Raw genomic sequence first — 16,747 nt, 5'->3', positions numbered from 1 at the left:
AGAAATTTCATTAATAATGAACTACTTAATGATGTCAAGAAATCTTTGGACTCTCAGCTTTCTTATCATGACAGGATATACCACCGAAAATTCACTGTTTGTCTAAGGCTACTGAAGACTGACAATGTGGCTAATTGCAGTAACACTGTGGGGTGAAATTTCATACAATTGTTCACAAGACATTGTAAAAACACTTTTAAATATCGTCTCGGGAGCATTGCTATCTCAGTCAGGCCAAATTTATTGATCAGAATCTTCAGCTTTCGGAAGGCAGAAATTACCCACTGCAGAATATAAAATCTCTGCGTTCTCTCATTGATAAACACAATTGCGCTCATACAATGTAAAATAATTCATTAAACATGATACGTAATATTCAGTCGAACGTGTTGTGTTGGAAAATTATTGTAGGTCAGGCAGCAGCTGAGAAGCAGGAGGGTCAAGGTTTCGGGCAAACGCTCTTCAACAGTATTTGGGCTGTGAGCCGATGGGGTGGAGGGATAGATGGGAGGGAGGTGGGCTGGGCGAACTGTAGGCAAGAGTGTGATAGATAGACGAACATGGGGGTAATGGTGATAGGTCAGAGAGGAGGCAGACAGATCAGACCAGTTATGAGCGTACTGCTGATTTGGAAGTTTGCAACAGGGATAAGGTGGGGGAGGGGAAATGAGGAAACTGGTAAAATCCACATTGATGCCGTGTTGTTGTAGGGTCCCAAGACAGAAGATGAGGCATTCTTCCTCCATGCGTCGGGTGCTTAAGAGTGGCAATGGACGAGGTGCAGGACCTGAATGTCCTTGGTGGAGTGGGAGTGGGAGTCGGTGTGTTTGGCCGTGGGGCAGTGGTGTTGATTGCTTTCGGTGTCCAGGAGATGTTATCTGAAGTGCTGTGCAAGTAGGCCTCCTATCTTTCCAGTGTCGAGGAGACAAAATCGGGAGCAACAGACAGAGTAAACGACATGTGTAGAAATGCAGGTAAATCTCTGATGAATGTGGAAGGCTCCTTTGGAGCGTTGGACGGAGGGGAAGGGCTAGGTGTAGGTGCGAGTTTTGCAATTCCTGTGTTGGCACGGGAAGGTGCTGGGAGAGGAAGGTGTTTTGGAGGTGGCGTGGAATTTACAAGGGAGTTGCAGAGGGAACGGTCTTTCTGGAAAGTGGATGGGGTGGGGAGGACATTTATCTCTGTTGGTGGGGTTCATTTGTTCGTGATGGAAATGCAGGAGAATGATGAGATGTATACAGAGGTTGGTGGGGCTGATCGTCAAGACCGTGGGATATCTGTCTTTGTTGCAGTTGGAAGGTTGGGGTAGTCGAGAGGTCCGAGAAATGGATGAGATGGGTTGGAGGGAATCTTCACTCACATGGAAGGGAAAGTTGTTGTCTTCAAAAACGAAGGCGATCTGGTTTGTTCTCTGGTGGAACTGGTTCCCGTGGGAGCAGATGCAGCAGAGGCGGAGCAAGTGGGAATAAGTGTTCAGGATTTTACAGCAGGCGAAGTGGGAGGTGGTTTAGACCAGGGAGCAGTGGGAGTCGATAGGTTTGTAGGTGATGTCAATGTTGAGTCAGTCACCGTTAATGGAGATGCAGAAGTCCTGCAATTGGAGGGGGGGAGGCGTCTGAGATGATCCAGGTGAAATTCAGGCCAGGGCGAAATGTGTCTGTGGAGTTGACAAACTGTTCAACCTCGTCGTGAGAGCTCGAGGTGGTGCTGATACACTCATTAATGTAGGGGAGGAAAAGGTGGAAAATGGAAGCAGTGAAACTGTAGAACATAACCGACAAAGAGACATGCATTGCTGTGGCCCATGCGGGTGCCCATGACTATCCATTTGTCTGGAGAAAGTGGGAGGATTCAAAGAAGAAATTATTCACGGTGAGGGTCAGTTCATCCAAATGAATGAGAATGTTCGTGGAAGGCCACTCGTGGAGATAGCTGTCGAGGAAGAAACGTATGGCTTGGAGGCCTTCGTCATGGCAGATGGAGTTCTATTGTCCGTATGGACGAGCATGGTGTAAATGAGGCTTCAGGGACTAGGGAAGCGAACGTATTGGAGGGGTTGGAAGGCGTGGATGGTCTCTGAATATATGTGGGGAGTTCCTGGACCGGAGGAACAGGACAGTAAGCAAGTATGTGGAGATGAGTTCAGTTGGACAGGAGGAAACTGAGATGATCGGGCAGCCAGGGTAGTCAGGTTTATGGATCTTGGGTAGTAATTTCCAGGGCCAAGGTATCAAGATCTGCTGATTAGTCTTCAATAATTGATTCATTCATTACTGAATAGCGTTTCTGATTCATTACAGATAGATGTAATTCTTACATCTTTCAGGAAGAATTTTGAACTGAAGACTAGATTCCGTTGATGACTAATATCTGTGGCAGTAATTCAGTGACGTTTTATCCCTCATCTTTGTTGCATGATAATTATCAAAACTTGTCGCTCTACTCTGCATAAATACAAGGATATACATTGCATGGGATCAAACAGTGCCTGCCAATACCCCTTCAATTCAGTTAACATCCTCACATGCTTTTGCAGTCCCCGATGTAACAGAGATTGTAGCAGATAAAAAAGTATGATCTCGCAAGGAGAGTTTGTGGATGGGCAATAAGGTTTGATCGTGTCAATGCTTCAAACTTGACAGGACTGAGTTTCAATTCAATCTGACGATTGTTACGGCCAGCAAACTTTGAAAGTAAATGAATAAAGCTCTGTACATCGGTTGCTTAATTAAAAACTGATTTTATTTGCAAACGGAAAATCATTTATGAGGCAAAATATGTGAATACTGACGTAATGAGTGGAACGAACTGAATAACATTACATTTTGAAAACATGTTAGATTGAAGGTCAGAATTTCTACAACATATAAATGATTGGCAATATGGAGTAGATAATAGCAAGTACATTTCACGCCACTGCCTGGACAGAATAGGAAGTCAATAACTAAATTATATTACAACACTGATGTAAATTGTAGGCAACATTACATTTCTACAGTTTGCACAAATGATTGCAAGTTTCACCTGTTTCTGACACTTCATTTATTTTGAAAATCATAAGAATTGCAGTCTTGTCAATAAAATTAACTCAAAGGCTTGAAAACACATGTGGGAATAGGATGAAGGTACTGACCAAGCAGAAGAGCTTACAAGGGTGTGAATGGCTCATTAATTTCAAGAATGAATCTCTGATCCACTCAAACTAAATGTATTCTCTTACATTTAATCACTTCCATTGCAACTTGGAAAGTTTGCAGCAAAATAAACAGCACAGAAGTAGGTCATTTAATTATTAACTGTGATGTTACACAGTATCTGGTGCCAATTAGACTTCTTTTGTTTTTGTTAGTAGAGAGAGACAATGAGTCATTTGAACCCTGTTTGAAAATAACACTTCATGAACTTGCTTTAGTGCACCTATTGTCTCATAACAACAATGTTTCTGGGAATTCGTAACCATTGTTTGAAATAAGCAATTATACTTGAACACATTTCCACATATGTGGTTTTACGGATAGTAATGGCAGGGTACAACGTCCATTGAATTTCTACGAGAATGTGAAATCCTGCGACTTTTTCAAGGAGGAATCAAATTGTATGCTACACTCAGGAATTTGTATTAAGTGTTCACAGGGCTCTGTATCTCGAAATATCCTGAAGATAGTCTCAATCGGTCCCTCTGCTGGTTCTAGCAAACGAAGCAATTGCTCAAACTCAGCATTGATAGCCTTATCACTTATCACAAGTAAAAATGCTGAGCAGAGGAAATGTCAGATAATTAATAACAACAGTGAGGAGAAAAATATTCATGCTTGTAGATTTGTTTCCAAGTCTTGGAAAATGCATTTCCTATGTCTTCTATAGTAATGACTTGACATTCTGTCAAATTAATAGGCTTTTATCTATCTAATGCTCTTGGGTAAGAATTCTATACTTGATTGCATGCCTGTTTGGTAGGTTTCTCTGGTTACCTTTCTCAAAGATGTATTGAACACATGTCTAGCAGGGGAGTAGCATAGGATACACTTCAATTTTTTTCAAAATATTGCCAACAATTGGCAATTTTGAAAGATTCGTCTTCAGCTTATTTAAATGGCGAAGAGTGATTTCCTTAGCTTGTAGCAGTTTCATGAAATTTCTTTAACACCAACACTTGAAAAAGAAAGCGTGAAGGCAAACGTTAATGACAAAAATATACAAGTAGTTCTCATTCCTGAGTTGAGATCACATAAGAATACACGTTGAAGTGATACCGTGGAAGGGCCGATATGATTGAGAGCAAAAATCAATTCAATGCCATTTCTAATCAGCAACCGATGGAGCTTCACACACAAGCTTTCAATGAAATCAGAAGTAATTGTTTTCAGCAGTGATGGTCAGTTCACCTGCAGAGAGCAAAAGTCCAATAATTACGAGAGGAAAATCTATAAAAACGTTTAACATTCTGAAGCATACACAAAAGACAAATCGCAGACTATCATTATGAAATCGAGTGGTATGTGTTGTGATCTGGAAAGGGTTGAAAAAACTCCATGACCAGGTAACCTCAACTCTGGTTAGACGTTTCTTCAAGTATGCAATGTACAAAGAGAAATTTGGACTTGGAAGAAAAATAAATGAAGCATAGATTCATGTTTAGTAGAGGAGATTAAGTTCAGTAGCATAGCAAATATTGCGCAGAGAAATTCTCTGGCAATTTACCAAATCAAACGAAATAAAGTTAGATCACGGCTCGCGTGGGAAAATGTAAGAAAACAGCAAATTACTGCGGATGCTGAAATCTGAAACCAAAAAAGAGAAAATACTACACATTCCCAACAAGTCTGGCAGCATCTGTAAGGAGAGAAAGCTGACGTTTCGAGCCGAACTGACCCTTTCTCGAAGCTAAAAAAAAAGGAGAAATAGAGAGGTATTTACACAGTCATTATCACCTCTTTATTGCTACCTTTGCTTATGGAGCCATATCTGTACGCAATCAGTTCCCGGATCTTCCCGTGGCTTGCCACTTTAACACATAATCTTGCTCCCATACCCACATGTCTTTCCTTGGCCTGCTGCAATGTTCCAGTGAAGCACAATGCAAACTGAAGGAACAACAGCTCATCTTCCGACTAGGCACATCACAGCCTGCCGGTCTCAACACTGAATTCAACATCAGATGATTACCCCATCTCGACCCCTCTGTTTTCATTTTGCTCCTTAATTTCATTTCATTTGTTTCATTTATCTTGATTTTCTATTTTTTCACTGTTCTGTGCCTCTTATTTTTTAATTGTCTGTCTTTCTCTCGCTCCCCACTCTTTCATCACCTTTTACCTCTCCTGCTCCCCCTTTGCTACCCTTCCCCTCCTTTCCCATTTTGCCTCTGCTTCACCAATTCCCGCCCTCCATCTCGCCCCCTTCCCCCAACCAATCCCCCACATATTTTGTCACATCGAAGCTTCAGCTTCTAATAAACCTATAACCTCTCTCTGTACTGTCATTATCACCTCTTTACTGCTACCTTTGCTTCTGGAGCCATGTATAAATGGCACCTTCTCTCATCCTAGTATAAATACCTCCTTATTTCTCCCTTTCTTTAGTTTTCACAAAGGATCTTTTAGACCCGAAACATCAGCTCTTTTCTCTCCTTCCAGATGCTGCCAAATTTGCTGAGATTTTCCAGCATTTTCTCTCTTTTGGGCAAATGTAAGGTTGTTTACAGTTGGCGAAGACAGTTCAAATTTCATTACAAAACATCAACAAATTCTGAGTTCCTGTTAATAAATTAATTGAATTAATTTTCTCTCGACTCCATCATTCTGCTTGCAACTTGGAACAGCCTCACTGTAAACTGAGTTTGCAGTTGACAAAGTGATCGCTGGTGCAGTAACGCTGGGACAATTACGTGTTTCCAATGCCATTTAAGGACAAAATGTAAAAGTGCACTCTGCAGCATATATCGGCAATCTGCTGAGAATCAAGTTTCTAAAGTTAGAGTGGGAAATTCCAGGAGAAACAGTATTCAATGCTCTAGCAAAGCTGGAAGAATGAACTGACGGCACCCTCTGTCTGTGTGTGTTATTTAAGCACAAGAGATTAAAACATAAAATTATAATATGGCCGTTGACTACTCCTTGAAAATCTCAAAACAAAATCTATGAATCTTCTTCTCTATTTCAATCGGGTGCCCCGTGAAATGCGGCTTTCACCTGTTTGCAAGGCAACCAATTGTCATGCAGGATTTTTTTCTCTCAGACAAAGCATTATCATTAATCAAAAAGCTAAAGATCTGTGGATACTGGAAATCAAAACAAATGTTGAAATTGATGGAAAACCTCCGGCAGCATCTGTACAGTGAAACCAGATTTAATGCTGCAGGTGCAGTGAACTTTCTTCAGAGCTTCTGTATTTGTTTGTTTTTCATTAATAGATTACAGATTCCTAATTCAAGGATATGTGTGGGAAACAATGAGTGGGGCATCCTGTTGTAGTCACACCGAATTTTTAACTTTGCATTTGGCTGCAGAGGACATATGGCAAGAAGGATATATTGGTGGCAGATTCTGCATAATGCAGAGTCAATCAAACGATGTCGTGTCTGCAGTGATCGTGGTGAATTTCTATTAAGGTGAATTACACAAGGTGGCTGAAATTAGTTCTGAGCGAAATGCAGTGCAACAGGATAAATCTTGAGATCCATCAAAACTATGTATTGAACTGGTAACTCAATCATCATGATCTAATGGTGATATTGATGATGATGGTCGCAGAGTATGCTTGGTAACAGTATTAATTAGTGCTAACATAACAGGGAGTGATGTGATGAACCATTTCCTCTGATAAAAGATGCTGGAGATGTTGAGGTCGCCCACTCAAAATTGTGTGGATGCCGAGTGCCTTTTTTTAAGAATACATTCTGGACCCTTGCCTTTATCAGTACGTATTTCAGAGATGTGAGATCAGGACGGTGATGTTGGAGTTTTGCAAAAGTTTGGTTTTTCCACAGCTGGATTACTGTGTGTAGTTCTGTTTACAACACGACACCAAGGAATTTTTTTTTAAGTGGCGGGAGTTTGTAGAATATTAAGCTCTAACTATTAACAGATACTTTGTTCATCCAGGTTGTTTTCTTTACAACAGAGGAAAGAGATAGGGGAACGTGATTGAGATGTATATGACTACAAGCGGCATGGACAGGGTAGATGAGAGAGTGTTGTTTCATTCAGTTAGGAAGGAACAAATTGAAGCTGATGGGTAGGTGTATTAGAATGAATTTTATGAAGTATTTGTTCAGCCAGACGGTAGTGGGCATCTGCAGAGCAATGCCTCGGAGGGTAGTAGATGTAAGAAAATACGTTATAATATTTACATGTTGACGTGGATGAACACTTCAAGAATTCTAACATACAACTCAAATGCTGGAACGTGGGATTTGAAAAGTTAGATCCGCACAACTCCGTAGAAATTCCTTTTGTGTCTTCTGTGCCTGTATTAATCCACCACCAAGTCAAACAATCTTTCTGCATGATGTCGAGGATTTGGTATTGGACTGGGGTGGATAAAGTTAAAAATCACACTTCACAGGATCAGCGCTCTGAAAACCCGTGCTTCCAAATGCAACTGGTGGACTAGAATCTGGTTTTATAATATATTTATAAAAAATATTTCTGCACCTATCCTGTAAAAGTTTGGAAGAATCCTGCATGTTACAAATAAAGTCGCCTCTCATACCAATGCTTTTTCTATAAATTCTCTCTGATCTGTCACTAGTTAATCTGATTCATTCAGTAATATTTTCCTCATTCCTTCATGGAGATGCAGAACTATTTGAAACAATTTGTGCTGAAATTTTTCCATCTTTTTTTAACCTTTATACTCTCGAGTCTCAATATATTTCACCGTGTCTAGCTTATTACAACCAAGTATGAACTCCCTTTTTTGAAAATAAAGTTTTCTACCCTTTTATGAGCTGACACTACAAGTGAAGCATTATTTCAATGACTTACATATTTTGGTTCCTAAATCCCGCATTTTTAAAAAAATGTGTGTTTGCATTCCTCTGTGCAATCATCCCATGAGGACGTTTATTCAAGACGGCTGTTAATCACTCTAGATCAATTTGAAGAGGATAAATGATTTTTTTTGAGGAATACCTCTGCATTATTCTGTGCAGAAGAGCTTGATTTCATCTATGAAAGCCGAATGTAACACAGCTATTAAAATGTGTTCTTACCTTAAGCACAGTTACAAATGTGCTGTACAGCGTACTGAGAATAAACAGGACAACAAACGTCATAATGGATAATGAACTGTTGGCATCTCCATTGAAATTTTCTTGTTCGTTTTCTTCGATGTCATAGTCTACCGGGTCCTCTTTTATTTCAGGGATACCTACAATTAGTGGAGAATTTTTTTTGAAAAATTAGTCACGTCGACAAAAAAAATCCCAGTAAATTTTCTGTAATATCAAGGCACTGGCAATTGTGTGATATTTGATACATTCGTTGTCAGACTGAGTAAACTTCAGTAAAGGAATTAATGTTCTACCATGGGACTTCCATGACAGAGTAGAGTATTTAGTTGTGAGACCAGGCAATAGAGGGCAGAGAATAATAAACATGGCTTTCCCAGAGGGATGTCATGAATAGCAAATTTGTTGGAAATTTTTGAAAATACAATAAAATGTGTGGACAAAGGAGATCAGTTGATGTAGTTTATATATGGATTGCATAAAAGCTTTTGGAAGACCTCTTACTGTACATTATTTGAGACAGTTAAAGCACATGGACCTGAGCGAAAGCTTTCACACCAGATCAGAAGCGAGCTCTGTAATCGAACCCAAAGACAATGCTAGAAGGCTGTTTGGATCACTGGAGCCTTGTGTGAAACGGTACACCACTCGGAGCAGTTTAAGAAAACTTATTGTTCGTTAGATACACAAAAATTCAGATAAGAATGTGGGGGAAGGAGGAACATGAAGCAAACTTGCAGAAGATACCACATTTGGAAGAGTGGTAAATAGTCAAAATCCTATTGGGTGATTGGAGACCTAAGACAGATGATAATTAACCCTGGTAAGTGCAAGGTAATATGCTTTGGAAGCAGAAACAAGATGAAGTAGTGTTAGGGCACACTTGTTTTCATCTGTCGTGCCATAGCGCATTAAAAAGTAATTTTGGACTTGTACAAAACATTAGTAAGGCCAGGTTTGGAGTACGATGTCCAGTTTTGGTCTTGTCATGGCAGGAAGGATGAGATAGGATCAGAGGTGAGAGAGGGAAGGTTCACCAGGATGTTGCCTGGGACGGAGAAATTGAGCTATCTTATGACCCTAGATAGGGTTTGGATCATTTTCTTCAAAACAGAGTAGACAGAAGGGGTAATGATTTACGTGTACACGATTACGATAGGTATGGAAAGTTTTAATAGAGAACACCTGCCCCCACTTTGGTTGAGGAGTCAATCACGACAGGGGCATGAGGTTCAGAGTGTCATTCAACACGTCGAGAGAATTTGGAATGCACAGATTGGCGAAGTAACATAGAACATCGAACACAGAACGTTACAGAGCAGTTCAGACCCTTCGGGCCTCAATGCTTTACCGACCTGTGAAAATAAACTGATGCCCTTCTAACCTACACTATTACAGTATTATCTATACGTATTCCCAATGTCCATTTAAATGCTCTTAACTTCAACGAGTCTACTACTGCAGGCAGAGTATTTCACGCCCCTAGTCATCTCTGAGTGAAGAAACTACCCCGAATATCTGTTCTAAATCTAACAGCCCTCTGTTTAAGCTCAGTCCCCTCATGTTAGCCATCACCATCCGAGGAAAAAGGCTCTCACTGCCCACCCTATCAAACCATGTTATGATCTGATCCATTTTGATTCAGTCACTCTCAACTTTCTTCTCTCCCACGGAAACAGCCTCAGTTCCCTCAGCCTTTCTTCAAAAGACCTTCTTTCCATACCAGGCAACATCATGGAAAATGTCCGTTGAACCCTTTCCAAAGCTTCAACATCCTTCTGATAGTGCAGTGACCAGAACTGCATGCAATATTCCAGGTGTGGCCTTACCAGTATCTTGGACAGCTGAAGCATGATCTTTTGGCTATGAAACTCAATCCCCCTACCGATAAACGTGAATACACCATATGCCTCTTAACAACCCTATCAAACTGGGTGGTATTTTTCAGGGATTAATGCACCTGGAAACCGAGATCTCTCTGTTCATCTACCCTGCCAAACATTTTACCTCAAGCCCAGGACTTTGCTTACCCATTACTTCTTTGAAGTAAACCACCTCACACTTTTTCCACATTAATCTCCATTTCCCACGTCTCAGCCCAGCTCTGAAACTTAACTGTGTCCCTCTGTAGCCCACACCATTCTTTGGCACTGACCACAACTCTGCCTACCGTAGTGTCATCTGCAAATTTACGAACTCATCCTTTAACGCTCACATCTAGATTATTTATCAAAATGACAAACAGCAGTGCCCCCAGACCAGACCCTTGCTGCATGCCACTGATAACCAAGAACCAGGATGAACTTTTCCCATCGAACACCATCCTCTATGTTCTTTAAGCTAGCCGATTTCTGATCCAAACTGTTAAATCACCTTCAATCCCGAAACTCCATATTTTGTACAAGAGACTACCACGTGGAATCCTATCAAACGCCTTACTGAAGTCCAAATACGTCACAGCAACCTCTTGACCTTCATCCACCTGCTTTGTCACCTTCTCGAAGAACTCAATAAGGTTAGTGAGACACGACCCACAGTTCGCAAAACCATGTGGACTATCCATAATCAAATCATTCCTTTCCAGATGATCATATATCGTATCTCTTATAACCCACTGTAAAGCTCACGGGCCTATAACTATCAGGGTTGTCCCGACTCTCCTTCTAAAACAAAGGAACAATATCTGTTATCATCCAGTTTTCTGGCACTACTCTTGTCAGGAATGGTGACATAATGATCAAAGCAAAAGGGTCTGCAACCTGTTCACTGGCTTACCCGAGAATTCGAGGATAAACCCCACCTAGCCATGGGGTCTTAACTATTTTCAGATCTTCCAAAATTGCTAAAACCTCCACTTTGTCTAGCATAATCCCATCAATTCTTGTAGTCTGCATCTCTGCATTCTCACAAACATTTCCCTTTTCCATAATGAAGACTGACGAAAAGTATTCATTAAGCGCTTCAGTTATGTCCTCAGTTTCCACACACAACTTTCCAAAACCATCTTTGATTGGCCTAATCTTAATCCAGTCATTCTTGCATTCCTGATATCCCTGTAGAAGGTCTGCACGTTTCCCTTGTTGTGAACTGCCAGCAACTTTTCCCCTTGACTGGAAACCTTGCAAACTTTGAAGAAATGGAAAAGTACTTCAACTATCACAATATTCAAGGATGTGGGACAAGTGCAGGAAATTGCAATTAGTGCACGTTTAGTGCATGTTGGAGGAGACACGATGGAGCAAAGGGTCTTTTCTGTGCTGTTATGAATCTGTGCATCTATGGATCTTAAAATGAATTAATATCCCATACAATTGTGCTTTTCGCGTTCGGAGAAAAAAGTGAGGATGACAACAGCATCTGGTGACCACCAACTAATATCTTGCCTCTTGATACCAACAACAATTAAACAAAATCCATCCAAAATAATTACACTTGACATCACTCGGTGCAGAACTTTCACAGGCATAAAGTGGAATCAAATGCTAATTAGGTATTAAAGATTATGTGAAATAGGCAACAACTGGGGACGTGGAAGAGAACGCCAGTTCTCATAGAAAGATTTAACCAGTGGTCTATTCAGTACAGATCACTATAAATGTTTTCTCAATTCGGAAGCACATAGATACTCCACCTCATTTGGCAATTATATTACTTCCTGTCATCTTTTACAATTGTCTTTGTATTCTGTGACTTTACAATTGTCGAAAAGTATTGATTCTCTTCCTCTGCAATTTCATGTCAGCATTTCAAAATATAACACTTCGTGACCTCGTCAAAATACCAATCAATTATTTGAACTCCTTTTTTTTTCCTGTTTTGAATCATGGCTTCATTTCTGTAATTAATGCACGTTTCTCCAAGTGACTGATAACTTGATCCAAAATGAATCATTCTAAGTTCAAAATAGCTCCCACAAATAAAGTTCCATTGGCAGATTTGAAGAGATCAAGTTAGCGATCACGTTATGAATGAAACTTTGCAGAACTATAGAACCATACAACATTACTGAAGGACACAACGCCCCAGCTTCACATCCAAACTGCTTCCAAATAACTTGAGGATTTCTGTCTCAACCATCAAACCAGGAAGCAAATCACAGACAGCCCCCAGTATCGGGTGGAAATGCTTTTCTCTCCCTTACTTCCCATGTCGTCCTTAGAGGTACCCTCTGTTTAAACGACGATCAGTTATTTTGTTCTAATTACAGAATGTGACTGAAAAAAAAAACTTTACTTGTGTATAATACACTAATGTATTTCCCTATGGCTTCCCTGCAATAATAACATGACTTCGCTGCCCATACTACATAAAACCCTCATTATTTTGTACTGTTCAATTTAGTTAGAACTCTGCCGCCTGTCTTAGGAGGAAAACAACTATGGTACATCCATTTAAAATTTCTCACAGCATTCTTGTACAACTTGTCCCCTATCCTGAACAATTTTGCCTTCCCACGAACGTGGTGACCTGGACTCAACACAAAACTGCCGCATTGAATACATTTAGTGTTCAACATTTCATCAAAAGCAGGAAAACATCTCATTGGTTCACACATGCCTTTTTTTAACACATTTCGTCACCTGTTCTTCAGCAATCATGGACCGGTGGACGTATGCTGCAAAGTTTCTGACATCCTCTTCACTTCATATATTCCCACTTACAGACTGAATTCAAATTATCATATTTCACTGGCAGAACTGAACCAGTAATATAAAGCTGCATTTGACGGCCATTATCATTAATATAATCGATGCCACTGCCTCTGTATCATCAACGAAATCCAAATCAAAACTTTCACATTAAAATATAAATCATGAATGTTCACCTCAAATGCCGAACGATAAAACACTAAGTCGTGTCATACAACACTGGAGATGGTCAAAAACAAAGGAACACATTCTGCAGTGTTAAACATTGCTTCCTGTCGGTGACGCAATTTTTTAATCCAACTTGGCACTCTCTTGTATTTCATGGGCTTTATTTTTCTGACAAGTCTTCTACGTTGGACCTCGGCAAATGCCTCACTATATCCATTTGGACATTACCGAAATACTGTCCCTAAGAGTCTCTTTGATGCCATTGCACCAAAAAAAATCGCTGAACTTGATAACACACGATGTTCACTTCACAAATTCATTCTGACTTCCCAAGATTAGTCCATCTCTTTCTTAGTACCATTCCACCTGACCTTTTATAATTGGTTATCGTAACGAGTCCTCCATGGAGTACAGACTGACTGGCCTTTAACTTTCTGGTCGACTATCAAGACATTTTCGAGGCTGGAATAGTTGTAGACTTACAATTATAATTATCTGCTACATCACATACATTTCGTGAGAATTGGCAAATGATCCTTTGAGCATCTATTATTTCCTCACTGGGTTCCTTTTACCACGAAATATATATGCACTTTCCAGGTGTTTTCACTCTACAATACTTTCATTCTCATAAATATTTAATCTAAAATTTGACTGGAATCTTTTTTCAATTACACTCTTTGCATTAATCCCCTCCTTAGTGAAGACAAAGAATTCTCTCAGAAACAGTTACAATGGCCAGTCCTGTTCTCCCCAATGCTTTCATTATTCACCTTCTTACCCGACATAGCTCAATGAAAACATACTTAGGAATGCCTTAACATTTCCATCATTTTATTCATTCTCTCGTTGATTTGCTACTCTCCTTTTTGTTTTAATTATCTTCGATTCTGTAGCTTTCTGCTGTTGAGATGACAGGAATATGGAAGCATGGAGCAGTCTGCCCCACCCCTTGATACTGATTCACCATTCTCGACAGTATTGGATCGCCTACCTCGAGTAATTTTTCCATACATCCACATTGCCACTAATGTCATTAACATCAAACACCAACTGTACACTGTCATGTACATGCTCGGTCAATCTCTGATTATTTGATTAGCTCAAACTATTAGTGCTATTTCTTCAAAGTTGTTTCATAGGTTGGTCCGTCAATCTCACAAATTTGTCATCTGGATGTCCATCACAATTCATTTGAAAGGAAGTTGCAGCCTAATTTAAGTGAAGTTAACAGATTTTGCACTATGTCTCGGTGCAATCTTAGCAATACTACAAATATGAAGCAATACGTGCATTCGCATTCAAATTTACTTCGTTTGAACTCCTTAAAATAGTTGCTGTTCATTGCTTTCTAACAAATTTGATTTGATTGGAATTATTATTGACACATACATAGGTGCACTGCAGGCAGATCATACCAAACAAAGTATATAGGGTCCTCGGACAGAGCGAATATAAAAATTTACATCTGCAGATAAGAGGAACAGAGCGAGATCAACATGAAATATAATATTTGAAAGTTCCATTCAGGAATCTAATAGAGCAGGGAAGAAGCTTTTTTGAATCTATTTGCTCATGTGCACAAACTTTTATATCTTCTCTCTGAGTGAAGAGGCTGGAAGAAAACGTAGCAGGAGTGAAAGCGGTTTTTGATTCAATTGGTTGGTTTCCCAAGACAATGGAAAATCAACACGTCTTCAATGCTGGAAGGCTGGGTTATGTTATGGACGGGGCTGTATTCATGACTCTTGCAGTTTCTTGTGGTAATGGGAGAAGCTGTTACCAAATCGCACTATGATGCATGCACAGAGAAGGTTGTCGATGGTGCATCTGTGAAAATTTTTAAGAGTGGTTGTGGACATGTCAAAATTCCTTCAGCCTCCTGAGGAAGTAGAGATGCTCTTTTGTTCCCTTGAACATTGAGACGACATGGATAGACCAGACAGGTTGTTGGTCGGAATCACTTCCAGAACCTTGACACTGTGGACGAACCTCATCTCCGCACTATTGATGCAGACAAGGGCATGCCATCAGCTTCACTTCCACAAGGCAATGCTCGACTCCTTCGTTTTATTGATTGTTGTCTTTACACCAACCCTCTCAGCATTCCATCTCTTTCTTGCATTTGTTAGATTTCAATAACTAATATAGTCAGACTCACAATTCCCTTTTAGCATGAACATTTCCCATTCTCCTGGCTTTTCAGAGATACTCCTCATTGAAGGCCGTTATGAAAAAGAGGATAAACTTGTTATTAATCTACAAAATAATCCATCTGATCTCTTCTTGCCCAGGCATCAGACTGTCCATATCAGTTTGGAGCCTCCTTGCTTTCTTATCACGACCCACGTAGTTAATTGCCACTGACAATGCTGGAAATCTTGTATGGTATCCTCATAATCATTGAAGCAGCTTAGGAATAATGAGTGCACAAATGTTGTTTCTTACACTGCATCACTTGATATAATCGTCCAACAATAGAAAGATAGTTTAGGCATTCCATTTCAACTGATGCAATGTGTTCTTCAAATTAATGAAACCTTAATTCATAACAATATAATGTCTGTCATCAAGAAATCTTGAATTCACACCAGTATAGTTAATGTGAAGAAATTAGTGTTCATAATGTATTCAGGCATTTGGACATTTCATCCAAAACAATCGTGATCGCAGAAGTGTCCTTACTTGTCACAAAATAAACTGCTTCACAGAATGTATTCAAAGCTCACGTCCAGTGCTTTAGTCTGTCAATGCCATTTCGGTTTGAACTGATCTGCTGTGTGTTCTCAGCAACAGCTGCAACTGGCATCTGTCGCATCCCAAAAGCAAATCAGTTTAGTTTACGCATATGCAATTGATAACAAGACTTCAGTGGAGTTGGGTGAGTTGCTATCGAATTACTGAGGAGAGAACAATGAAAGTGACGGGTTACGATGGCACAGCGGATCTCGACTGCAAAATTGAGAAATAGATAGAAGGCAATTCCCAAACTTTGTTTCAGTTCTGTCCATCCAAACCGTATGCTTCAAATACCTGACATAGAATGGTGGCTTTCATAATTCAACAACTAACCAAAACGTAATGTCACGGAACCCCCAGTAAATGAGTGTCTTTTTTAGCATGAACAGATACCACATAAAAAGCTTCGCCGTTTGTATTGTCATCATGTTACGCAAGATTGTACATGTACAGATTCTTGTTAGTAGCAGCATGTCAGTAGTTTCCGACATGGATAGATACCCCATTACATGACCTGAGGAATCTACTGTGGTTACCTGCACCCCCACCAGCACGGAATAGCTGGACAGTATACAGCACGGTATTTCTAATATACAACAAAGCAGCCACTGCAGAACCAGATCCCACAAAGAACACAGAACATAGAAGATTATAGTGCAGTACAAGGCCATCGATGTAGCACCGACCTGTGAAATCAATCGGAAGTATATTTAAACAACATTATTCAATTCTCGTCCATATGCCGAGCCAATGACCATTTAAGTGTCATTAAGTTGGCGAGTCTGCTATTCTTGCAGGCAGTGCGTTCAATCCCCTATTATTTTTTGAGTAAAGCAACTACCTCAGACAAGTGTCCAGAAACTATCATTCTGCAATTTAAAGCTATGTCCTCTCGAGTGAGCCATTGCTATCCGAGGTAAAATGATCTCACTGTCCACCTTATCTAACTATCTGATTA

Source organism: Hemiscyllium ocellatum, chromosome 27, assembly GCF_020745735.1.
Source record: "Hemiscyllium ocellatum isolate sHemOce1 chromosome 27, sHemOce1.pat.X.cur, whole genome shotgun sequence".
Classification (NCBI taxonomy): Eukaryota; Metazoa; Chordata; class Chondrichthyes; order Orectolobiformes; family Hemiscylliidae; genus Hemiscyllium; species Hemiscyllium ocellatum.
Note: the sequence above shows the minus strand (reverse complement) of the source record.